General features: G+C 39.6%; 1 protein-coding gene across 1 annotated transcript in view; it reads left to right on the top strand.

Moving 5' to 3' along the window:
* Positions 1–259: 259 nt before the first annotated feature.
* PLCE1 (phospholipase C epsilon 1) overlaps positions 260–25,332 on the top strand; it is a 179,522-nt gene continuing 154,449 nt past the window's right edge. Inside the window, exons 1-3 of the mRNA XM_080403553.1 lie at positions 260–287; positions 5,587–5,691; positions 13,770–16,601. The gene's annotated coding sequence lies outside the window, so the exon portion shown is untranslated. The remainder of the gene's footprint in view (positions 288–5,586; positions 5,692–13,769; positions 16,602–25,332) is intronic.

Raw genomic sequence — 25,332 nt, 5'->3', positions numbered from 1 at the left:
TATTTTCGTAAGAGATTTATATTCATCATTGCTAATAAAATGAACCTGAAGAATTAATGTCTGTTTTTGCATTGAGTAGTAGAACATACTTAAATGTAGTGAGATTGTCAAAGCTTTATGAGAGAACCGTTAATCATACAGTCCCTGTTAAATATGATCATATGCCTCGTTCTGCTACTGTTAGCATACAGCATCACTTTTTATGCCCTGCGACAAGCTAGAGATGAAAAGAGGCTCCATCAGCTTCCATACAGCAATTTCTTAACTGGAAACTGTGGCACTGACAGGTCAGTGAAGTTAAATTTTCGTGTCCAAGTGGCAGTTTGCTTTTGTGAGTGTTTTGTTTGTTTTTTGTTTCATTTCTGTACATCATGATTTCATTTCAGGTCTTGCCCCTTCTGTCACAAGGTGATCCTAAATTAATCCCTAAATGCTTGCCATTATCTAATGTTTCAGTAATTAACTGTTGACCAAAAAGGAAAAAGAAAAAAAAATACTTCATTGGAAAACCACCACCATTGCTCAGTTTTACAAAAAGATTGTAGTACTTTTTCAATTAGCCTTATAACAGTGCTTCCTCCTGCACTATTGTCTGGCTCTGTAAGAGCAGAAGACACCAGAACTGGACAAGGGTGTTGGCCTACTTGAGAGCTTTGTGCATATAATGGATCTTTATTTCTGGGTGTGACTTGACTTGTCTTCCCTCATCTATTTTTCCCTCTATAATGCTGAGTTACATAGCGAGGAATTACTAGCAGTGTTAGCCTGTCTGTCCAGCACCCTCTTCTTCACCTTGCGTGCTCAAAAATTAACTCACTGTAGGATGACTTGACAACATCTGTTTCTCGGGCTCAAAAGTAAAAGAAAAGTACTTTCAAGAGAGCTTACTGTGCCTGGCATGGACAGGAGACTAATTGTGAAAGAGCTTTGTGGAGAAACTTTGCAGATTTCTCTCGGCAGTTCTGTAGGTTCTTGGGAACAACTATAAATATATGGAAACATATGCTTTAAGGGAAAGGAATAAAGCTGTTTGGATAGACAACATTAAAGTCTTGCTTATTTACAAATGGATAGTGACATAGCACATGAAGAGATGAGGGCTATTACTGAATCCTAAGACTCTTGAAACAAAATTCTAGAATTATGTCTACCCACTCCAAAAACAACAAAAAAAGCAAGCAGCAAAGTGATCAAAGGGTTTCAAAGGAAAAAGTGTTCTCGTTATTACTTGGAAAATAAACTTCACTAAAGTGGCAAAATACAAGCAGTGCGAATTATCCCCTTATTGACTTGATAAAGCAGTCTTTGTATGCTGAGCAGTACATGAGATACAATATGCAGATGAACTGTTCAAATAGGTTTCAGCTGATTTTTCTGATTCTTCAATTAGCTTTGTGTTGAACTTTATTTTCTGACAGGATTGAATCAAATTCCCACCTTGTCCTCTCAAGTAGCGGTAAATTCTGGAAAGGATAATGAGAAACTACTGTGTCATTAGAACTGATTCACTGAGCAAAGAGAAAATGAGAGGTTTGAGTTCTTGCCCTGCTGGTATAAAGTGATTCTGGGGTCTGTGTGAAAGAGGTGGAAAGAAAACCTGTTTCCTCATCAGCCAGTATCAAGTTCCTTTTATTTCACTCTGTATTTTGACTGTTCTGTCAGTAGGTGGGGCTGTCTTTCTGAATTTATTTCTTAATGTGTAAAATTACACTAAACTGTTAAAAATGCAAATCCACAGTTTTAGACAATGAAAGTTTCAATACAGTGTGATGTACACAATGTAAATACCCAAATGTGAGTAGGAGTCTAGGTGCTATTGAAGTACTTCACAGGATGCTGCTCAGCAGACCCCTGAATAATCTCTTAAACTGTTTTCTCTGATGTTTTAAACTGCATCTTGCACCCTCTCTCAGGGCAAAACATTCTCGAGGGTACAGGAGGGCTTCAGCAATGCTCTGTCTCAGAATTCTGGGGAGCAAGGGGACAGTGGGCCTGCCGCCTGCATGTGAACGTCAGTGAATTGAGAAAGGGATGTTGTAATGAAATTAGACATCTTGTTGGTAATGGCCATAGAATCATTTGGATTGGAAAAGACCTTTAACATCAAGTCCAACTGTTGACCCAGGACTGCCAAGTCCATCACTTAACCATGCCTCTAAGCATCGTATCTATGCCTCTTCTGAACACCTCCAAGGATGGTGATTCCACCACCTCCCTGGGCAGCCTGTTCTTCACCACCCTTCCAGTGAAGAAATTTTGCCTCCTATCCAATCCAAACCTCCCCTGGTGCAGCTTGAGGCCGTTCCCTCTTGTCCTGTCGCTTGTTCCCTGGGGGCAGGGCCCAACCCCCCCTGCCTACAGCCCCTGTCAGGCAGCTGCAGGGAGCGATAAGCCCCCCCGAGCCGCCCCCTCCCCAGGCTGAACAGCCCCAGCCCCCTCGGCCGCTGCTCGTGCGACTCGTGCCCCGGCCCCCGCCCCAGCCCCTCAATGTCTGTCTTGTAGCGAGGGGCCCAAACTGAACACAGGATTAGAGGTGAGGCCTCCCCCATGCCAAGGATGGGGCACCATCACTGCCCTTGACCTGCTGGCCACACTGTTTCTGATACAGGCCAGGATGCTCTTGGCCTCCTTGGCCACCTGGGCACAGTGCTGGCCCATGCCCAGCCGGCCGTCAGCCAGCACCCCCAGGGCCTTCCCCGCCAGGCAGCTTCCCGGCCGCTCTGCCCCAGCCTGTGGGGCTGTGTGGGGCTGCTGTGACCCACAGGCAGGACCCAGTTCTTGTTGAACCTCATACAACTGGCCTCAGCCCATCAGTTCAGCCTGTCCAGATCCCTCTGCAGAGCTTCTCTGCCCTCCTGCAGGTCAATACTCCTGCCCAACTTGGTGTCATCTGCAAACTCACTGAGATTGCATTCAATTCCCTTGTCCAGATCGTTGATAAAAGATATTTAACAGGCCTGCCCCCAGTACTGAGCCCTGGGGAACACCACTTGTGACTGGCCACCAGCTGGATGTAACTCCATTTGCTACCACCCTTTGGGCTTGGCTGTCCAGCCAGCTTTTAACCCAGCATGGAGTACACCTGTCCAACCCATGGGCAACCAGTTTCTCCAGGAGAATGCTGTGGGAGATGGTGTCAAAGGCTTTACTAAGGTCCAGGCAGACAACATCCACAGCCTTTCCCTCATCCACTACATCATCTTGTCATAGATCAGGTTCATCAAGCAGGACCTGCCTTCCATATCCCCATGCTGGCTGGGCCTGATCCCCCATTTTCCTGCATGTGCCATGTGATGGCACTCAGGACAATCTGCTCCATAACCTGCCCCAGCACCGAGGTCAGGCTGACAGGCCTGTAGCTCCCCAGATCCTCCTTCCTGCCCTTCTTGGAGACAGGCATCACATTGGCCAACCTCCAGTCTTGCAGGACCTCCCCAGTTAGTCAGGACTGTTGATAAATGATGGAAATGTTACTGGATATGGTACAGTCTGTATATCTAGCATATGTTCTAAGCATTCTTTAAAAAATAAAAAGAGGGGGAGGAATGACAAGTACATTCTCTATTATATCTGGGGTAATTTGTGATGAGTTAGGATGAATTTAGTCTACTAGTTCTGATTTTGCATAGAAATAGAAAACATATGCTGTCTGAGCTGTTGATCAGCACATTAAAACTACTGCCTCCTGCTTTTCTGTTGTTTGGCAGATTTACAACAATATTTTCTGTTCCACTCTGATTTTTATTTTGGGGCTAGAGTGAGATCCCTTTATAGTTCTTGAACAGGTTCTTGGTGCAGGTGCTGAGGCGGGGAGGCTCTATTCCTCTTCTAGCACCTCATCCCCAGGGCCTTACTGCCAAATATTTCCAATGGCAAGGTTTCCCAGGTGTGCTGGAAGAGCCTCTTCAGTTGGACCAGCTGGTTAAATGGGGAAGTTATGCAGGCTTTTGAGCATAGACACACCACACCTGAAGCCTGGTAGAGTTGGGAACGGTTGTTCCAAATTCAACTTAATTTAGAGGAGGGAAGTATTAGAAAGGGAGGAGATGATACATTTAACTGCTATAGTGAGCTAGAAAAAATACTTGTCAACTTGTTTCCATTGGAAGGTTGGCTGGAGGATTTTTTGCTGGTGTTAGCTGGCACTAGTATGTGGTGTTCCATTTAATAGGAAGTACTGGACAGTTTTTGGGAAGCCAAGCAACATTAAAGGAGAGAAAAAGCTTTCTAATATAACTTGGAAAAGCTATGTGGCAAATCCATTTTATTTCATATGAAGTGCACTGTAAATCAGATCTTAATATTTACTTTCTAATATCCCGTTTGTAATTTATTTCTTAAAACAAATATTCCTTTATATTACCATAAAAACTCTTCAGTCACTATTGAGTTTTGATCAGGAAGTGAAGGAAAAAGCTGTATGCTTTTAAAAAGTAATCCTGATTGTGCTGGGTTTTTTTTTTTACTTTACCAGAAATATTTCATGCCAACCAATGCCTTGTAATAGATGTGTGTTCAATTTCTTCATTAGACGTCATCTTTATACAATATGAATAAGGCCTTGTGTTCTACTGTTAGTAGTAACATACATAGGAAGTCTCTATGAAAACACAGCCAATGTTCTTTACTCTTGTCCTATGGCAAAACATTTACATTAATAGTAAAAATGGAGAGTGATAAAGAAATACCACAATCTGAAATGTCCTATGGGAGGACTACAGAGAACAAGGTAGCTTTTTCTACCCCAGAAGCCTGGTTTGCTCATGTGATTCATCTCACTACTCTGCTATACTTGCTGGAGCCATATAGCTGTATTTCCCTTGCAGTTCAATAGTCCTTAATCTGTAATAAAGGTGGCTAATTTCAATGTAAGATGTTATCAGTACAGTTAGGCTATATTGTATGTTCAGGGAAGGAAGGAAGGTGTGAAATAAATGCGTATAATATTTTTTAAGCTATGCAAACCATAACAATTACAGATTAACCATATTTTCTGGATCAGCAGAACTTGCAAATGTAACTTAATGTAAATGTCTATCACAAATCATCTTGACACAACTTTAGAGAACAGCCTCTGGTATCCCATATTCACTTGGAAGAGTGTGTGTATAGGGAAATCCATGTTCTCTCACTGGCAAGCACTCTCTAGCAAAACTGTCATGATGAGCCCTGTCTGTGTGATTGGGTACGGATTTAAGGAAGAGAAGGAACAGTTTGTTCTCTACTGATTATATAAGAATACCCTTGACAGTGTGTTGCTTGCTTCAGACTGTAACTTGTATCCCAGGATTAGCATGGAAGAAAATAGGAAAAGTAGTGTTAAACCTACAATTTTGTTTCTTTAGTATGCCTTTATTAACACCTGGAAACCTTGTTTTTGAGGTAATAGATGCTACTCTTACGTTAGGCTATAGCTCTCTAGATGTCAAGAGTTTTGACCAACAAACTTGTATACTGTTGTTCTCAAGCAAAAAAAAAAGTCAGCTCTAGAGGACTCTTTGGTCTTTCCAGTTTTTTTGATGTCCACAGATATTTTGCAGCATGTTTTTCTAATTTGCCTTTTGTCTCCTTTTATTGGATATTTAGAGTTTCATTTCAGGATTGAAAACATTTATTTGCGGTCCTTACTGATCAATTTTTGTGAGAAGACAGGTTTCCTCTTTCATATGCACACTCAGAAATATGTTCCAGGTAGGTAATTGATGAAAAAGCATTATTAACGTTTCATTTCTCCCGCTGCAATGTTTTTAGTGCATTAGGAACTTCTAGACAGAGGCATGAAGGATTATGCTGCAATTTTTATAATCACAGCCTAATTCTCGTTCTCTTGAGGTTAATGGACATTCTTACGCCCCCTAATTTTTATATAGATTATACCATTCTTACATACAATTTGCTGTAAAGAACAGCGGCTACCTTCAGTTCCTCAGTTGTCCTCAGACTGTCATCTCTCAGATGTGGAAGTGAGGGCAGCTGCTATGCTCGTACCCTCAAGGGGACAGAAGCATTGGGTGCGCAGTGACAGCACACAAAAAAAAGGAATACAGCATTACAGATTGGTCAGGACAGCGCAAAACTCTCCTGATCCTGCATATAGTAAAGATCTATGTGATGTGGAGATCATCCATCTTATGCTCTCTGTCCCATCGAATGCTCCCATCGATGCACTGTTCACTGGAAAGCCACTGACATTTACAACACACGAGCAACTTAGAAACTTGAAATGAGGAAGAGATACCAACCCTGTACTACCTTCAGAAATCCTAGAAAATCATGTTTTGGATAAGTGGTTTATCAAGCTCTTCCCATATCAGCCACTTTTCCAAACAATTTGGTTCTTTAGTGACAGTTTTACTATCATCATCTGAATGGCCACTTTTCTGTTCGTGATCTTAGGTCATTAGTTTAGAATCTGGCAGTGCTTGTGTTTGGTTTTATTATTTGCTTTTTTTTTCTTTACTTCTCAATTCTATTTTTACAACTTCTGTGATAATTTCAGGTGTACTTATGTTCGTATGTTATCCCACTTTGAGGAATTTTTGGCTAGGTTGTTTGGGATTTTCAGTATCAGATGCCTCATAACCACATGTATTTATTTTCTTAGCCTTAGCATATCATTCCAAGTTGTAATCAGTGCTTCAGTGTTAAAGTGTACCAACATGTCTATAAAACACAGCATATGGATATTTTGATGAAAGGAAATTGGGAGATACTGCTTTTATGAACCTGAAAGCTGCAGAGCAGATGTGGAAGGAATTACTACAAAGAATCTCAACTGGCATAGAAAACAGAAGCTGAAGTTTATTTTGTTTTTATTATGGAAGAAAGAACACTTTACTAAGGTTCTGTTGCATTTAAGGTTACACAAAATCGAATTGTTCAGGACTAGCTGTGAAACTATGTGCACTGATGTGATAATGGAACAAGGCAAAATTTTTTTGCTTCAACTATTTAGTATTAGAACTTTACACATTGATTGTAAAATACAGATTTGTAGAATTTACAGTAAATTTAATAATGTTCCTTTTGGTGGGAGAAGGCTATAATAGACATATGCAAAGTTCATGTCCTTTTTTTTAATTTCATGACCAAAGAGCAAAATAGTGATTACTCTTTTTGCAGTCTGATTGTCTGGCTTCTTTCATGGAAAGTTCTGGTCATATATACTCATTTCTGAATAACTTTTAAGATTAACCACAAGTATTCCCATACTCCCATATTTTTAACAGCTAATCAGCCAGCCTGACTTTGTAGAAAGCAGTAGATTATTATTTACTTACCTTTTATAGATTTCAGCAAAGCATTGAAATGCGTACCAGGCTAAAACATGGGTGCTATTACAGCGCAAAAAGATTTTTCTCATATTATTTTCCTTTTCAATTGATTTGTTAGTGTAACACTATATTAGAATTGCAGTGATTTACTATTCAGTATGAAACAGTATTCATGACCTGTCAGAATCATTTGGGCAGATAATGGACTTACTTCCTTTTCATAAACCTACTGTTTAGAGCAATATGATCATTATTTTGTGTTCTATTGTTAGCACTTCTAGAAAGAAAGATGATGGGGCAAAACCACATGCATCTTTTATGTCCCTAAGTATCAAATTATGTTGCGTTTATGTATAAAATGCTGCTGGTAGTATAACTATATGTTGCTATGACAAACAGCATGTGCACAAGCACAGTGAGAGCAAAAGCCAATATATTAACAGAACTACACAGGAATTTAATCTAAAAAGTTAATTGTTTGTAAATGTAAGATTAAAGAACGTAGTCTTCTATCATTGATGGAAAAGATGGATCGTTGAACATATTAACTGTCAGATGCCTGTTCTTGAACCTTTTTTTTTTTGTTGTAATAGTATCAAATGTCAAAATAGTGGGCAGAGCAAGACCTTTTGTTACATGACCAGAGTTCATGTGCGCTAGCAAATGCTAATCAAAGCTGGCAAAAAAAAAAAAAAAATAAATTGGTTACACACTGGAATATCTGAATAGTCCAATTATATGTTTTCTTTATAAAATTGATTCAGTTTTATTTTTGCCAGATTCAATAAACTAACAGTTTAAATATATGTTTGAATCTACTCCAGTTCAATAGCTTTAAATGAGAAGAGCATCACTGAAGAACTAAATTTGAAAAAGACACACAAGAGGCCAAGCTCTTTTAAACACTGGGTTGTACAACCAAAACGACCTTGATTTCCTGAACATTGTCTGAATTATGTTTTCTATTTGGAAGCCATCCATCTGCAATAGAAATGAGGGATCCCAAAATGCAAGAGTGATAAGGTGAAATTGCCACTGTGTTATGTGACATAGGGGTGCAGTTAACCCCTCGTAAGATCTAGTTCACAAATTGCCCAGCAAAGACTGAGGATTGATCTAGCCCTATGAATGGCACTCTCCCTTTCAACTCCTTTAAATTTGATCAGCTACTACTTCCTTTTCCCTGTCTAAACACTGTTTTGTTAACAAACAAATCTCTGTGGGTGTATTACCTCTTCTTCTAGGACATTAGTTCCCCCAAAAAGTTATGAAAGTTTTGTGTGCTGATTTCTGAGTGCCCTTATTCCTGAACACATCCATTGCCCAAAAGCAAATGCATTTTTAGGAATCCTTCAGCCAATTAGTGGTATTACTAGCAGATTTGTAAGATGTCTTCTTGCAAGTATTTGCATAAGGTAGGAGAATATAATAAATTTGAAACAAACACGTGGTGAAGACATTCTGTGTATGCGAGTTCTGAAATACGTTTTTACTAGACTGAACAGCAAAAGTTGCCAATTATTTTTATTTAAAATCTACCCTAATTCATAAGAATAATATAAAAGATTATGTAACTCATTTATCTTCAGATTTTATCACATAAAAATTAACGTCCCAGCATTAGACTGTAAAAAGCACTACCTAAATTTTAGGATGAGGCAAACTTTCAGTTGAATTTTGTATGCCAGCATTATATAAAACTTTGGTCTGTTCTGCAGCCTTTATACGTGAGTAACTCCAACAACCTGAGTTTTTCTTGGAAAGCTAGAAGTAACTTAGATATGCTTGGGTTTTTTTACAAGGTTAATAATGTCCTTTCTCAAATAGTCTTGGAAGAATCAGGTAATACCCAGGGTTTTACTTTGAAGCAGATGTCAGTTTTTGCAAAATGTACTTTTATTTTGATATTAATAATTTCAAGAAGGTTGTATATTCTACATTTGTAGAAATCTCTTATTTTGATGCTAAGACTGTATAGCATTAGGAAGTAGGATTTGCTTGTTTCAAGCATTAATATTTTAATAAAAGATTAATCTTAGTCTTGAGCTGATAATCTTTCATCTACAGGCATATCCTCTAAGAATATTTACAGAAGCAGCAGAAAATAAAATGGTTGTGAACATTAAACTTTGTGCCATAAATAGATAACACATAAAATAGTTTTATTTGGCTACAGTAAGAATACATGATTTCTGTATTGTAAAAGAGAAATTATACTAATATCAAATAGCAGAATTAAGTCCTAAAAGAAGAGCAGCCTATTGGAAGAAGGCAACAAAATTCTTGGGAAATTTATGTGATTCCCTCCCCATATCCTCCATGTTTTTAATAATTAAATCTCTTAATGTACATGTGTATTATATATCGGTGCAAAGGAACAATTTTTGCCAGACTTCACTGGAAAACACCACAAGATTTTGAGTTAAACTTTTTAAGTAGAGGGTACTTTGTATCATCCAACATGAAATGAACTATCTTAACATTAAGAGCAAAAATACTAACATACTTTGTATTCAGCTAGGACTAAGGAAAAGCACGCACGCTCGCGCAAATGCAAACAGAAATTCTCAAAGAAAATTAGAAACACATGAAAATAAGGACTGAGGGTGTTTTCTTAACTGCACTCTGGTTTCAGTATAGCAAAAATTTTATTGATTTACTAATGGATAGCAATTTTTCTTGTGAAGGAACACGTAGGCCTTATCTACAATTAATTTCTCCCTTCCGTTACACCAATTATCATTCTACACAAGTACAGCCCATGGAGGGTGAAAACTACATGCTTTCTAATATTATTGCCTACTGTGTTTGCACCCAAATTTTTCAGCTATTAGAAGAAAAATAAAGAAATGTTTAAATATATTATGGCTTTAGGTAACCAACCAGAACAGTTAAACAAATTCTTGTGTTGGTTGTTGAACTTGGTCAAACGTATACTATGGCAGGTTGCCAATAAAGGAACTGAATGTTAAATCGACCCTGCAGAATTGTTGTTTAGAAGTGGGCATTAAGGACAGTACAGGTTTTATAATATATTACATGAATAACTCATTGTCCTGGCTGCACATTTAAAGTGATGACTGAGCACAGGCAAGTCAGCTCATTTGTTGGTTTGCGGATTAAGTGAATCCATGAGTACAATAATAATAAACTAAAGGCACAATTATGAGGCAATAAAATAACTGCCTTTTGGTAAAGCTTCCTTGAAAATGTCAATCAGGAGAAACAAGACTTAAAATAAAATACTGTTCAACAGGATTAGTCAGGTGAACCTGAGCAGTTAATGGCATTATACAAAGATAGATACACGTAATGAGCTTAGATAAATCAGTCTTTATTACTTCGATGCTCAGGACAATGCTCCATCATGGCTGGACCATGTAATTTCATTCAAGAAAACAACACATTTTATCATAAATATATTAAAGCCTTTACTGTGTATTCAAGAAACTTTAAATCTAAGACTATATTAGCAAAGTAATAAGACTTCTCAATACATTCTCATTACGGTTGTATAATTTGATCTGGAATATCAGCATTTATTACTTGACACTTTAATATTGCTAATATTTATGTACTGTTCTTGACCCCGAAATTCTCAGAGATTAATCCATTAATAGACATATATTTTCCATCTTCTGTTTTTGTAGGGAGAACAGAAAATTATGGTGTACTATTCCATTTTATTAAATTTATTAACTTTATCTAATTACTAGTATCAATACATTGTCTGTGAACTGTAAGTTGAAGTAAACAAGTTCTCCCTCTAATGTTTTGAAGACCTGCATTCTAATATAATATTTAACTTTTAAAAAATTGTCATTAAAAAAATGTAGCAGAAATCAGTATTAAAATTATAGCTAAGTTATATGATAGGAGTACAGTTCAGGCATAAATGCTTCCTTGAATTTGATCAATATCAGGCGTTACTCCATTGAAATATGAAATTTGTCAGACTAAAACTTCTATAGCCAAAAAAGTAATAATGGAATTGTTCCATCTTTAAAATTAATTACCCTTATTAGGAATGTTCTGTCTTAGAGATACTTGAACATAATCTACTTTCAGGTTTACTCCAAAACCTTTTGTGTCTCTTCCAAAGTCTAATTGGAAGATGACTTTAACTAATGATTTGAAAGTCGAGCAGCTGATGTCTATTACAAAACTTTATTAAGTGTTTCAGCTTTTTAGGGTTTTTTAACAGTCAATTATTTTATCTAGGGTTTTTTTTTTCTTTGAATTGAAATGTCAGAAACTCTTTCAGCATGTTCATTAGGCTTTCAGAATTGCCTGTGTGACTGCTGGTGTTTACAATAGTCAGATGGGCAAAACAGACTTCACATCACGTAAAGTAACATTAAAATTATAATATAATTGCAAATGCCCTGGAACATTCATGGAATAGCAGGCTTGATAAGAAACCTCCAGTCCAGAGTTAGTAATTTAAAACCAATTTCTGAAATTCAAGTAGCTCATCTTCCATGTGTTTATTATTTTGATTCATGTAGAAAATGTACTGGTTTTGATTATTTATCTAGCAATTACAATAAAATAGTCTCAAAATTGGGCTTTTACTAAAATAATAGTTGTTTTAACTGAAACTGGCTTTCTGTAAAAAGTATTTTCGTAGGGCAAAATCACCTTATGATTGAAGCAGAATTGTGCTTTATAGAGAGAGCTGAGCTGCCCTGACAGAGCAGTCGCTCCCTGCCTCCATGGGCTGTACTTGTGTAGAATGATAATTGGTGTAACGGAAGGGAGAAATTAATTGTAGATAAGGCCTACGTGTTCCTTCACAAGAAAAATTGCTATCCATTAGTAAATCAATAAAATTTTTGCTATACTGAAACCAGAGTGCAGTTAAGAAAACACCCTCAGTCCTTATTTTCATGTGTTTCTAATTTTCTTTGAGAATTTCTGTTTGCATTTGCGCGAGCGTGCGTGCTTTTCCTTAGTCCTAGCTGAAGGGTGAATTTTGGAGCAAAGCCCAAGGAAAAACCTTTTGGCTACTTTTTTAAATTAAAAGCATATTTTAAGTGTTTTATGTAATTTGTTAAATAAATTGTTTGAAAATATTGCTATAGAATACCATGATTAAAGACAAAATACTCCTTTATACATTATACTGCAGGGTTTAGGCAGTATAGTTGTACAGTATGGGACATATAGTTCAGACTGAGTGCAGAAAAGAAGCCAGGTATTCTTGAGTACTAATCCTACCACTGTAGCTACTTTTTCTTCCTGACTTTGGGAAAATTGCCCAAGTAAACTCACATTGCTTTAGTTTCCCTGTCTGTATAATGTGAATAATAGTTACCATCTTGCAGGAATTTGTGGAATTTAATATTTATGCATCACTTTGAAGTTCATCTCTAAATAAATTTTGTAACCCAAAGTCCAAAATACATGGTTGGTAGAAGACTGTTAGCTGGCATGAGCTGAAAGACACACGAACATTTTCTGAAAGTCCTGTATTTTTCTCTACCCATAAATACGTGTAGAATCATAGATTAGTAAAACTTCCTTTCTCTACCTTGAGCTAATATCACTTGGTATTGCTTATATCACTTTGTGTTGCTAATTAATCTAGCAATATAGTAAATTTCAGCTGGATGTGTTGTCTTTCTATATTGTCAAGCCTGATGGAGTAGGGTACGATTTGATGATTATATGCTAGTTCTCATAAAAACACTGTGGACACTGATGTACGATGAGAAGGAAAAGAAAACTGAAGCATTCTCAAAGCACTTTCTGCTTGGCCGAGAATGTTAAAAAGAAACCGTGACCCATGAGTCAAGTCCAGTGCAACAAAAAAGAGTTTCTACATCTATATAGCACTGAGGTTGTCAAGCAGCTCAAAATTCACTTAGGCAAAACTCTGGCACGGGAATCCCCCGCAGAGGAAGTGGAGTCCTTAATGCTAACAAGTGCCTGCAGATTTCTCCCAACTTGGGAACAAATTAGTTTTGAAAGAAGGTCAGTGACTTTTGTTGAGGGGAGTTCTGTTTTGTGTACAATCAGGAGGAGAGGTCTAAACCAGATGAATCTCACCATTACAGAGGCAAAACAGATTACCCGGGTAACTATTCTAATGGGCAGCTTTCCAACATGTCACCAAGGAAATGAAGTTCTTGCCAAGTAAATCTGCTTGCAGCATCTCAGAGGGCCACGTACTTCTGTTGGAATGGAAAGAAGATGGTTTGTCTCAACTGTAAATATGTAATTGGGATGCAATTTCACCTTTCCCATGATCTATGTATAACTTCTGACTTGGTTTTAAAGAAGGAAATCACATTAAAAATATTAAGTAGCCACCTACTTTGCTAGATATTTCTAGGCACATTATTCATTCCTACTTAATTTTTTCTCAGTCTGTAGTGCTCTTCAGGGATGCAATTTCTGAACTAGCAATTGTGTAAACACATTTTAGGAAGAGAGCAGCTATGTCAGCAGCCCTGTGACTTTGTAATCTTGGTCATTTCTTCTTTCCTACAGTATTCAGAGAAGTGAAAGTCATCCTGGTGGAAATGAGCATCTAATTGTTTTGTAGAGAGCACCTGTCGCTATTGTATCTGACTTGCAACTTTCACATTGTTAGATATTTTTTGGTATTTTCTATTATCAGAGTGTTTGAAAATCTTACCATTATTAAATAATCGTCCAGTGTCCTAGTGAAACATGAAAGTCTTCAATTTACATGTGAGGAACTGGATCTCAGAAAGAGATCTTTAATGCAACGAATTGCTCGAGTATGTTATTGATCCCTGGTATGCTAAGTTGGCTCGTTGACATGTGCCTGAAGTTAGACAGATGCCTTAGTCTTTTGTTGAGTCAAGGATATGGTGATTTCTCCAAATTTTCCATTCTGTAAAATGTATCACTTTCTTTTCAGTACAGGATAGTTTTATTGTTTGAGTTTTGTGAGCTGAAAAGAATTAAGTGCAAACATGCTGTGAAGGAAAATTTATAGATATATTTTCCACTGGAATAATGTGATAATAACTTTCCTGCACTCTTTAAAACAACTGGAAAAGCAGAGAGAAACTGGAAAAAGCTTCCACGGAAAGGTTCCTGTTGCTCGTGTGTTTAGAGAATAATTCATTGTCACCATTGCAATGCTGAAAACCTATTGCATTATTTGTTATGAAGTAGTTAATATGTCTCTGACACTAACACAATGTAAAGTAAGCTAAAGTATTATGAATTACATGTATTTTGGGCCGATAGTCAGTATATGAAAATATGGAAGTACTGAAAACTACACAGATCAGACAGAACATGAACTGGAAAAGAAAAGATTGACTGCTGAAATTTTACTTTTTTTTGCAAAATATGTATTGTGGCATTTTTTTGGGGTGCTATATGCAGTGAATGAAATATGTGCCATGCTGGAGGCAATGGGAATATTACATTTTCTGTAGGGCCCAATTTTATCCAATATGTACTGTATTTCAGTATAGAATGATCAATATTATCTGTTAATTAACTGAATTAGTTTGGACTGGCCATGTCTCATGTCTCCTAAGCAATAAATGATTTTGACATTATGCGGCTAATAAGGTCAAGCTGCTTTCCATTAGTGGATATATTTTCTCTCACTATCCTGATAATCAGAAACCACCAAAAGGGTCAGAGTAAATAATAAATGTAAAGCCAGGAAGTAGTGAGTAAATAAACATATAATATGCTATATTTGACCTAAATTGTTCAAAAACCCCCCACCAAAATACAAACTTTTTGAAAAGACGTAACTTCTGTAGACTTCCAGTGCTTAACTGGCGACTTTTTTGATGTACTTGTTGCACTGCTGATAGGCTTTGTTCACCGTGACTATCTACGGGGCTTCAGTACCGCTGTGGCGGTGTCACCCTCGCACGAGCATCACTGCCACGACGTGCAGGGTGTTTGCTGAGGTGACAGAGAATACACAGGAATAAACCTGACTCTCAGGCATTCAGACGTGTTCTTCCCTTAGAAAACAGGACGACGAGTTCCTTACATTGGAAGGGAATAAAGTAAATTAACTGCAAGTTTTACGACCCTGTGCTGGGACACCATCTCCGCATACCTTAGTTATGAGAATCGGTGCCCTTCACATGAAAGTGTCCTAAATAAAACCGTGCTCTCGGTGGCCAACCTTCGCCTTTTTAAAAAACCGAAAGCGCTCCCTTTAGAGTGAAAGTTTATGGCACTGCTTTTCTCCGCGTTGCACCCCGCACGTTACGGACTGCACGCACAGATGCGCAGCCGAGTTCACCGAAACCCCGCGCCGGCCGCAGCGCCAAAGGGGCGAGGCAGCATCTCCCCCGCCGACCCCGCGGGAGCGGCCGCAGCGCAGCGGGGGACCCGCTCCCGACTCGTTCCCTCGCTGGCGCGGCCGCCGCCGGTGCGGTGCTGGGGGCCGCGGGGCGCGCGCCGACATTCCGATGCAGTGAGGCAGCCGCGGCCCGGCCCGCCCCCGCCCCGGCCCCCGCTCGGCGATGGCGCTGGCATGGCTCCCACCGCGGGGGACGGCGCCGTTACTCAGCGAGCGTGTGGAGGCGCGGGGCTGGGGCGCTCCGGCGGCGCCGCGCGTTTGCGGGAGGCGGGGGGAAGGGCCCTCGCGGGCAGCGGCAGCTGGGAGCCGCCCAGCGTGATCCCCGCCGCGCGCGCCGCCCTGTCCCTCGCGAGCAGCCACGGGCGCAGGAGCGGGGGCGGCAGCGGAACCCGCAGCTGAGGCGCCGCTCCGGCAGCGTTACCCGCCGGGCTCGCAGGGCCTGCAGCAGCAGCACGAGCGCTGCCCGGCGCCAGCGGAGCGGCCCGCGCGGCAGGCACCCCCTGAGGCGCCGCGCGGCCCCGCCTGCGGAGGGGCTGCAAAGCCACCCGCGCCCGCCTGGCCGCGGTGCTGCCGGCAGCCCGTGTGCGGGGGTGACCGCAGCCACCCGCCCCCCCGGGGCCAGCCGCCCGGCGGGAGGAGCCCCCTCCCCGCCGCCGAGGAGGGGCGGTCCCGGGGGAACCCTGGCCGGCGGTCCCGCGCCCTCGCTCCGCGGCTGAGTCAGCCGGCGGCGCTGCCCCGCGGCACCTCCCTCCATCCCGCCTTCCCTCCGTCCCTGCCGCCCGCCCCCGGCCCGGCGGGGCGGTGCGCGCCCGCAGCCCCCGCCCCCGGCCCGCCGGGGTAAGCGCTTGGCTCGCTCCGCCGCCCCGGGCAGCGGCGGCCGTGGAGCGCTGGCGAGGCGGGGGCAGCCCCGTCCCGCAGACCGCTGCGCCGCCGGGGCCCCGCCGCTGCTGGAGTCACTGGCCGGCCTGAGGAGGAGCGAGAGGAGGAAGATGCCGTGGGGACGCTGAAAGGTGCGTCCGGTGCTCACCCCCGCCGCTTTCACGGGCTCCTTGCCCGGCTCCCGAGCGGGGCTGGCGCACCCCGCCGGGGCTCGGCCCGGCATCCCTGGCGCCGAGGGGGAGCGCGGGGGGCTGCCCGCGGCGGGCGGGCCGGGGCTCCGCTTTCGGCCATGTTCCGCAGCCCCGCGCCGCCGCCGGCAGGACCCGGTGGGCCCCGCTGCCCGCGCCCTCCCCCCGACCTTCGGCTGCAGGGCTCTCCCGCTCTCTCTTCCCTCGGGGAGGGTTCAAGAACATCCCAAATGCAGAAGCAAACTGGGGCGGATTGCCTTTAATCCACAGGCTACAAATTGTTATAAATTCATCCCTTACTTTCCTTGTTCTCTCTTTTTTTTTTTTTTTTTTTAAACCTGTTGTGATTGCACAAACAGTTGTTTTTTGATATTAAAGCGTAGCTGCTTGTAATCTGACAAGAGTGATGTAGCTTGTGGGGGACTTGGCGTGGGAGGGAGCCTCTGGTTGTAAGCAGTTGTGTCTCTCCCCTTGGTGGGACTCGGCAAGCCCCTCTTGCGAGCGCTCTCGGTGTGTGCCGCAGGCCCTGGTGCCCAGGCGTGATGGGTGAATGCATTCCTTCCAGCTCCAGACTTCTCTTTGGCCTGCTCGGTAAAGTGTGGTTGAGTTACAAAGACTGTTAAGTCTGCAAACACTTCCAGAAATAGTTTCTCTGAAGTGTTTGTAGGATCAGAACCAAAGTGGTTGGGTGTGATGCTTGCTTACCAGTTCTGCAGCACCCCCTTGGGATGCCACCAGCGCAGGGGATACAGAGAAGAGGCTATACAGGTGTCTGTGAACTAGGCTTCTGATAAAGTAAGTGTAAGAACTGGGTAGAGCGGTAGGGAAGTGCATAAAAACGATCAGATGAGCTTCAAGGAACAGTAAAATGTTTTGTGTATCATAGTAAGGCACTCTTGTGGGGAGTACAGTTTGGGCTTGTATTTATGTGACAGAAGTTTGCTAAGTATTTCAATCTTGTACATTTTATGTATGTATGTATATTTAAAAGGGGATCAGAGAACCTGCCAATTATGAAAAAGACATTTAGCAAATACTGCAAAGCAGTGACTTGTGTAGTTTAAGAAGTCATGCGTTTCCAACTACAGATAATCATCTTTGATCTGTGGTATCTCATCCTGTGAAAAGTCAATGACAGACAACCAATGTATGTGATCATGACAAAACCACAATGAAAAATGCCTAAACAAACCTGGGAGCAATGAAACAGACCAGGTGAAATCAGAAACAGACGCAGTGTTTTGCTGAAGGAAATGCGAAGCATTTGTGCTTCAGAGAGAAGTGCCCAAGTCATAAAAAAAAGTGTCCAGTCTGTGCAGCAACTTGCACAGCGTTACTGAAATAATTTTTTTCTTCATAATCTAAATAGAAGTCATTCATGTTCTGCCATATTGAGATATTAATCTAGGATACCGTAATGAGTTCATTCCTGTTTTCATACATGGTAAGAAATTTGTTATTATTATTGCAGGCCAGGCAGCACAGTTCCTGTCCTCTCAATTTACATTGATTTAATGTGTTTTAATAGAAGTGTGGTGGTCAAGCTAGATTTCCAACAATTTAATAAGAAAACCCCCAAACTTTTATGTTCAAGAAACATGAAAGCTGTACTGTAGAGTAAAAAATTTGCGCAAATTGTATTTACTGGAAATCACAGAACAAGTCAGTGAAAGAGATGACAAGATAACTTGAAGTTTTGGAGATTTGTAAAATGAGAAAAAAGAATTCACTATATTTAGGTTATCCAAAAGAATGTTGTGAAACAATTTGAGCACTATTTCCAAGTGCCCACAGAAGAGAGTATTTCTTGTATCAAAGAGCCAGTGACTAGAATCTGCACTGAAATCCAGTATAGAAGCAAGGCATATATTGAAAAATAACAGTTGTAACCATTCATGAAGGATTGTGGTAGATTTATAATGGATGGAATCATTTAGCTTGAGTTAGCAGCCCTTTTTTTTTTTTTTTTTCTTTTTTTTGAGAAGAGCAGCTGTAATTTAGCAATAGTTCTTGGATTTGAAACAAGAATTGGTTAACGGAAGATGAGTTATAAAGGAGGCAAAAATTAATTAATCTAGTATTTCATTAAAAAGCCGTGATTTGCATGTGGATGTTTCTTTAAACATTAAAACTAAGGGGTTTTCAGCAGTCAGCTTAATTTACCTGCACGTTTACAAAGGTAGTTCTGTCAGATTTTCTTTTAAAATGCTAAATACCATACTTTGGAACAAGGGTTGTATTTTGTTTTCTCTTAGTACTGCATCTACCTCAAAATGGATATTGGCTCATGACTATGAGCCCTAGACTTTATAAATGGCAATGACAGTGTTATTAGCAATAATTCACATCTTCTTTTGTTTTATATACTTTTAGAAAATACCAGTAACTGAGCCATCGTAATGAATCATGCAGCTCCAATGTGGACAGACCTACTCTCATGCCTGTTCACAATGCAGCCATTGATGTTTTCATTTGAGTGGTGGCTATTATTTGATTATGCAGACAGCAGGTTAACGGCTGTCTGTACCTTTAGTATGCAGTCTGATTAATTTGTGGATAATAGAAAGCTGTTAGCATGCTAACATGAAATCCATGTTTTTCCTTAGGTTAATTCTATCCCTTCGTGAGCTTTCTTAATCTTATTTAGAAAAGAGTTGTTGCATGTGTACTTGAGGGACTACATGACTGAATACATATTACATGAGGGCAGTCCAGCTTACTCTGCATACTGCTTTATTTGTCTTGGCAAACCTATATGTATATCTGCTTGTGGGTGGAGTTTCCATGGTCATGGTTCTGCCGGATATTGGTCATATTTCACACTTTGATATTTTTTTGAGTGAAATGTCCATCTACTGAAATGAGACTCATGTTTAAGAGCTGGAGATAAAGTGGTGACAGTTGTTCTTTGCATTTCCTGTATTGGGAGCTCTCTAATATTTTTCTTCTGTTTTTGAGGCACAAATTTGCATCTTACTTGAAGCAATGGAGTTAATTTGTAAATATGTCACTGTGGGATCAAAGTGTGGTCCCTGGTGGTTTCATATACTTGGTCATGCTGACGTATCTGTGCAAGAATTCATGTCACTGATTTTAAACTAGGACATCCACAATATTATCTTCTTAACTGCCTAGTCATTCATAAATAATCCAACATGTTCAAACTAAAGCTAGATGTACCATCAGTTACTGAAAATGGGTCAAGTCCGAGACCTAGAAGGAATGAGCTCAACTCCCTACCAGAATCTTCCTTCTTTCGGAGCCCACGACATTTCTCTAATTAATCAAGTGTCAGTGATGGTGCCACAGGTAATACCAGCTCTTTCAGTGTATGATTTAAAGTAGCAGGGACACACACCTTGTGGAATATGTGACACGCCCCAGGGAGCTGCCTTCTGCATTTGTTACATGAAACTCCTGTGTACTTCAGCATAACCTTTGATTATGGAGGCAGTGCAGGCTTGAGTCTTGTACAAGGAAGTGTTATTCTGTAGGCCAGTATATTTAGTAATACTTTACTCACAGTAGTCCATGGCATATCATGATAGTTTAAATAGGCTATCAACTCCGGGATACTTTTTATTCTACATTGCTATCACTAAGTAGTATTTAATAATTTGTTATGACCTTTCCAGTGGAGCCACCTCATTTAAAAAAATACCTTATTGCATTTTCTAATTATTGTAAGATTTCATAAGTAATTAAAAAAGTAAATACTTGAGTATTTTCCATATTCTTTATGTTAATCATTTGAATGTTTTAAATAAGACACAAAAATTGGAAACATCGTGTGCAAAGTCGAACCTGCCATTTGAAAACATTTATATTTGGGGTAATGGTTTTATTTGATCAGTATGCACAAGTGCTGCATAACTTGCATCTAATAATAGTGTGTTTTCTTAAACAGATGACTCTCCAGTTGCATTGACCTTGCCTTGTGTACCAGGACCTTGCTGTCTGCTGTTTCAGACAATGCTCTGATGTGAGACCTCTCCTCCCACAGTATTTTTCTCTGTCTGTACTACAGCATACAGCAAGAATGCTGCTGCAGTGATCTCTGGTATTTGAGGTTTTTGTTACACTGCATCTTCTTTCTAACGTTTTCATAATGCATTCCTTTACTCCAAGTACAAAACTCTGTTGCTTGGATTAGGTTAATTTCTTTCTGTAGCAGTGCAAATGTCTTTCAGCAGCAACTTGATTTCCCTTTGGAACTTAGCAAGATAAAAAGGAGTCATGTGGCAGAGTAGCTACTGCTTTGTGCACTACCAACAGTTCACACTGATGAACAACCTGTACATTTTCTCTTGAGGAACCTTCTTGATGCAGATGCCTCATTTTTAATTCCTTAGGGTTGCTAGGATTGTTTTGGATTACAGCTATGTATCAAATTGCAAGGGAAGAAGAAACCCCAGTGTTTTAATATTGAGGCTGAATTGTTTTCTGAAGAGAGTATTCTGCTTCTGTTCTAATTTTAGGTAATTTTCATACTCTGACATTTTTCAAAGGTGTATTTTCAACCAGTTATTGTTCAGTTTGGGCGAGTATGTTAAAATGCATTTAGAATCAGATTGTTGCATTGGTGGGCAGAGATTTCTAAGATTTGGTTAGTATTTTTCTAAGTTACTAGAAGGCAGCACACTTTTGGTGACTTTTAAATGTATCAAATGTTCTGTGAGCTTGTGCATTGTTTCTACCAAAAGCTGTGGGAAAATAATCTAATGGCAGATATTTCTTGTGAAAGCTTCAATTTTCTGCTCACCCTGTGTGCACTTGTTTTAGTTCAACAGGCTTATGGGAAGCAGTAAAAGCAGAGGAATGTCTATCCAAGGCTACAACCCCCTGGATTTCTGACTGCGGGAGAGGGTGACAAACAGGCTGCCTCCCTGTTTGGTTCTGTAATTCACGTTTGCTCTTTAGCTGCGTGGTGGGCTGCTTCTCTGTAACATTTTGAGTGGCAAGTGTCAAAGTGTACCAGACAGATAATTCTTGAAGTCTTTTGTATTGCGGTACTTATGCATTATTGCAGTACATCTGAATTTTTTAGATGAAAAATATTTCTTAATGTGGCTCCTTTAGAGCCCTTGACATTTTTCAGTGTAGCTGTTACTTTTGTGAATAGTCTGTTGCTTGTATGTTTCACCCAAAGAACAAAGTGGATGTACAAAGAGGGGAGACTCTTTCATAATTAGGTTTGCTTTGTTGTGATTGCACATTTTTTGTTTGTTTTTGCTTTTCTTGATAGTGAATTTACATAAAAGACAACAAAACCAGAAACAACAAAATCAAGCAGTCAGGCAGCTGCCTATGTTGGAAATCTTTTAGTCTTAATAACCACTCAAAATGTTGCTGTTGTTACTGATTTGAATATACATCTGCTCTTATTCTGTGCTTTAATTCAGCAAAGTGTAAACAAGAAATTCCATTTCAGTGGTGGTGTTCACTCAGTAGACATAGAAGTGAAATATGGAGAAACTTATTATAAAAATCGATGGTGTTACATGTGCAATTAACTAAAACCTCCATGGCAATCCCATTTAGAGGCATTCCCAATTTCATTAGCATGGGTAATTTAAATATATAAGTCCAATTATAAGGCTTTTTTCTTTATTTTATTTTTGTAGGACGAATTTAGAAAGTAGCTATTTGATCATCTGTCACTGTATGAAAAGTCCAACAAGTTATAGCTTAAAAATTAAATATGCTGTTCCTTTGAATAGTCTTGATATGTCTACCAACATGTAATAGGTATACTTATTAGTTCAGTTCTGTGTGTTTGGTTTTGTTTTGATTGTTTTCAAAATGATCTTTTCTTCTTTTAAGATGTGGCTGTTGGAGGGCATGGTTGGAGGGTGATAATTACTGCTCAGTGCTCCCTGCCCACCAGTAACTCATCAAGTTTCACATTCTGCTCTCGCTTTAGATGCCTTTTAGTTTCTCCTCCTCCTCCTCCATAGTGTTGAGTCTTGTGTCCCATTACCCGGAGTCAGGTTGTAAGAGGGAGTGGTTGATACTCAGGGAAGGTGATACCATTTCCTTCTTCTGTATCTTTGGTACTTTTGGTTCGACATAACTGCGGTATGGTATTAGCATATTGCCAGTTGTGATGTGATACTGTGGTATGTGGAGTTACAGATTGCTTTCCACAAGAGAAAATGCAATAGTTGCGTGCTTTCAGTTCCCTGCAGTGCAAGTTTATGTGCTTGGAAGCAAGGAGTATCTATTTTCAGGGTATGTTTGCATCAGAGATACTTGTCTTAGTGAGAATACCCTTGCATTCCTGGAGACTGGACACCTGCAGAAGCTACCTGTCAGTGGAAAGGGTCAAATAAAAGGTTGACTATGTGTTTACACACACCGAAGTCTATTCATCCAATAAATGTACAGCTTAACAACACTGTTCCCTTTCTCCCCACAAGATCTCTTGGTGAGCTGGTATCTAGCAGAACAGCTCAGTCATGCCTTCCCCCCAGTGTTATATGAAGTCTGCAGCATTTCTGAAAAAGGAATATTATTGTAATTTGCTGAGAAGGGGAAAGTGCACAGCTTTTTCTTTCCTCTGCATTAAAACTGTGCTGTCTGTACTCCTGACTCATATCTAAAAGCAGTTATTTGCCTTCTATATCTTTTTAAAAAAAGGCTCTTTGGTGTATACCATACTATAGAAACATATATACCCTTCCTACATTTTGGTTATATATTTTATGTAATATGCCTCTGTTTACAGGTAAAATTATGGATTAGTTAACAGAAAGATGTTACCATGCAACTAATTAAACAGAGGTTAAAAACACCAGCTGCATGTATAGTGTTACCTCATATTTGAAAGGCTGAGAAATTTCCTAACTTTGGAAAAGTCATGTTGTTGACTTCATGTAATTACTCTCTTTTAAGGAACAGTAAACCTTGCATCTGTAATATATCTGCCAGGATATTTCTGGATAGATTCTTCTTGCCTTTCTTGAAAGTTGTATTAGCTTAGCCCAAATCCATGTAACATTGGATGCTGTTGTGTTTATTTTGTTACCTGTTCCATGTTGGCAGAAATATGATATATGTAAAAATACAGATTTTGCTATCAAGTTGTTTTTTGGTGCTCTATTAAAACAGATTTCAGAGACTGTATTACAAGATTCTACTCCATGGTTGAACTAACTTGCAGTATGAAACAGAAATATTTATTGATTATTTTTTTTTAAATGAGTGAAGTTGAAGGATTACTTTTTTGTTTTGTTGTTAACCTAAGCCAAACTAGCCTTCTTGGTAGCCTTCTTAGTAGTTAACCAGAAAACATTTGTAGATTAAGATCTAGAGTTTAAACTTGTTTGGGAATACAGCAGAATCCCAAAATGCACTACAATTGTTTCCATTCTCATCTAGCTTCCCTGAAATAAAATGAAAGTATATATACAATACCCTGGCATCAGAATGTTGTGGTCATTAAAAATCTAGCTTTAGTGGCTATATATAGAGAGAGTATAATGTTAATACTGTTCTCTTTTGTGTGTGTTAAGCAGATATTGTCAACTACCAATCTAGCTGCACAGATTAAATTTGTTTCTATATAGTTATGAAAACATTTTGTATTTTATATAAAGAAAGAATATTCTTTTAAAACATTAGTTTAGGGCCATGAGTAAGAGGGGTTTATGAGTCTCTTAAATGCCCCCCCCCCCCCTTTTTTTTCCCACTGGTCAGCTGAAATTTTTCTTGTTCCAACAAATTCTGAGCTATGGCAAATACTTTATTTTTAATTGAATTTCTGTCACTCAATTATGAACGTTTTTTGGAAGAGTGTATTGCTTGTTGTGATTATGTTTGTGCAGAAAATTCTGGAACTGTCTTAAAACTTATTATTTCTCTGTAATAGGAGATATAATGACTTGAGAAGATCAGGGAAAATATGAAGTCATTAATTTTTTGTAAATTCATTTGTACAAAGGAATGGGAATTTCTTGGAAATCAACAATATTTTGGGCTGCAAATGGTACTTCCTACCCTTCCAAGGTAAGGGAACAGTAAAATTTTAGGTATCTTCAGTAGAATCAGAAAAGAGAATGGGTAATTGGTGGTATTAATAAATGGATAGTATCTACAACTGAAATCTATACAAGTTTTTCAAGTCATTCAAATCCATTCTGGGGACATGCCAACAAACTGGTTTTATTATGAAAACTGTGTTACCAGCACCAACTGTTCAGTGCATCAAGTTCCAAATCCTCATTATTTTTCCCCTTCTATGATTAGTTTGGCTTAAAAGTAATAAATGTGGAACCTTCCTTTTGGTCTTAAAATTCTTAAAGCTTTATTGTTCCCACTTTCCTCTTGTTTTTATAACTAAATGGTCTGTTTTTAAAGCTGAGATTATGAGTAATTATAAAATGGTATGACTAGGGGCTTCTAGAAAAACAAGTGCCTTTTCTGAGTACCTGACTGTAAGAATTAGCAATACTATGAAGTCTGTTTAGAAATTAATTCTCCATACTAATTGAACTGTGATTCTAGATTTGCAAGCCAGGTTCGGTAGTGGTTTGTAGAAATAAACAGTTCCCTAGACAGCAGGCTATAAAACAGGTCAGTGTTAAAATATGCAGTAACATCTTTCAAATGTCTGTATAGTATTACACTACTATGCCTGCCTGAATTCTCCTTCAAGATTCAGGTCATAACATCT

The sequence above is a fragment of the Falco punctatus genome (genome assembly GCF_963210335.1).
Source record: "Falco punctatus genome assembly, chromosome: 9".
Lineage (NCBI taxonomy): Eukaryota > Metazoa > Chordata > Aves > Falconiformes > Falconidae > Falco > Falco punctatus.
Note: the sequence above shows the minus strand (reverse complement) of the source record. Positions and strands in the feature narration are given on the sequence as shown.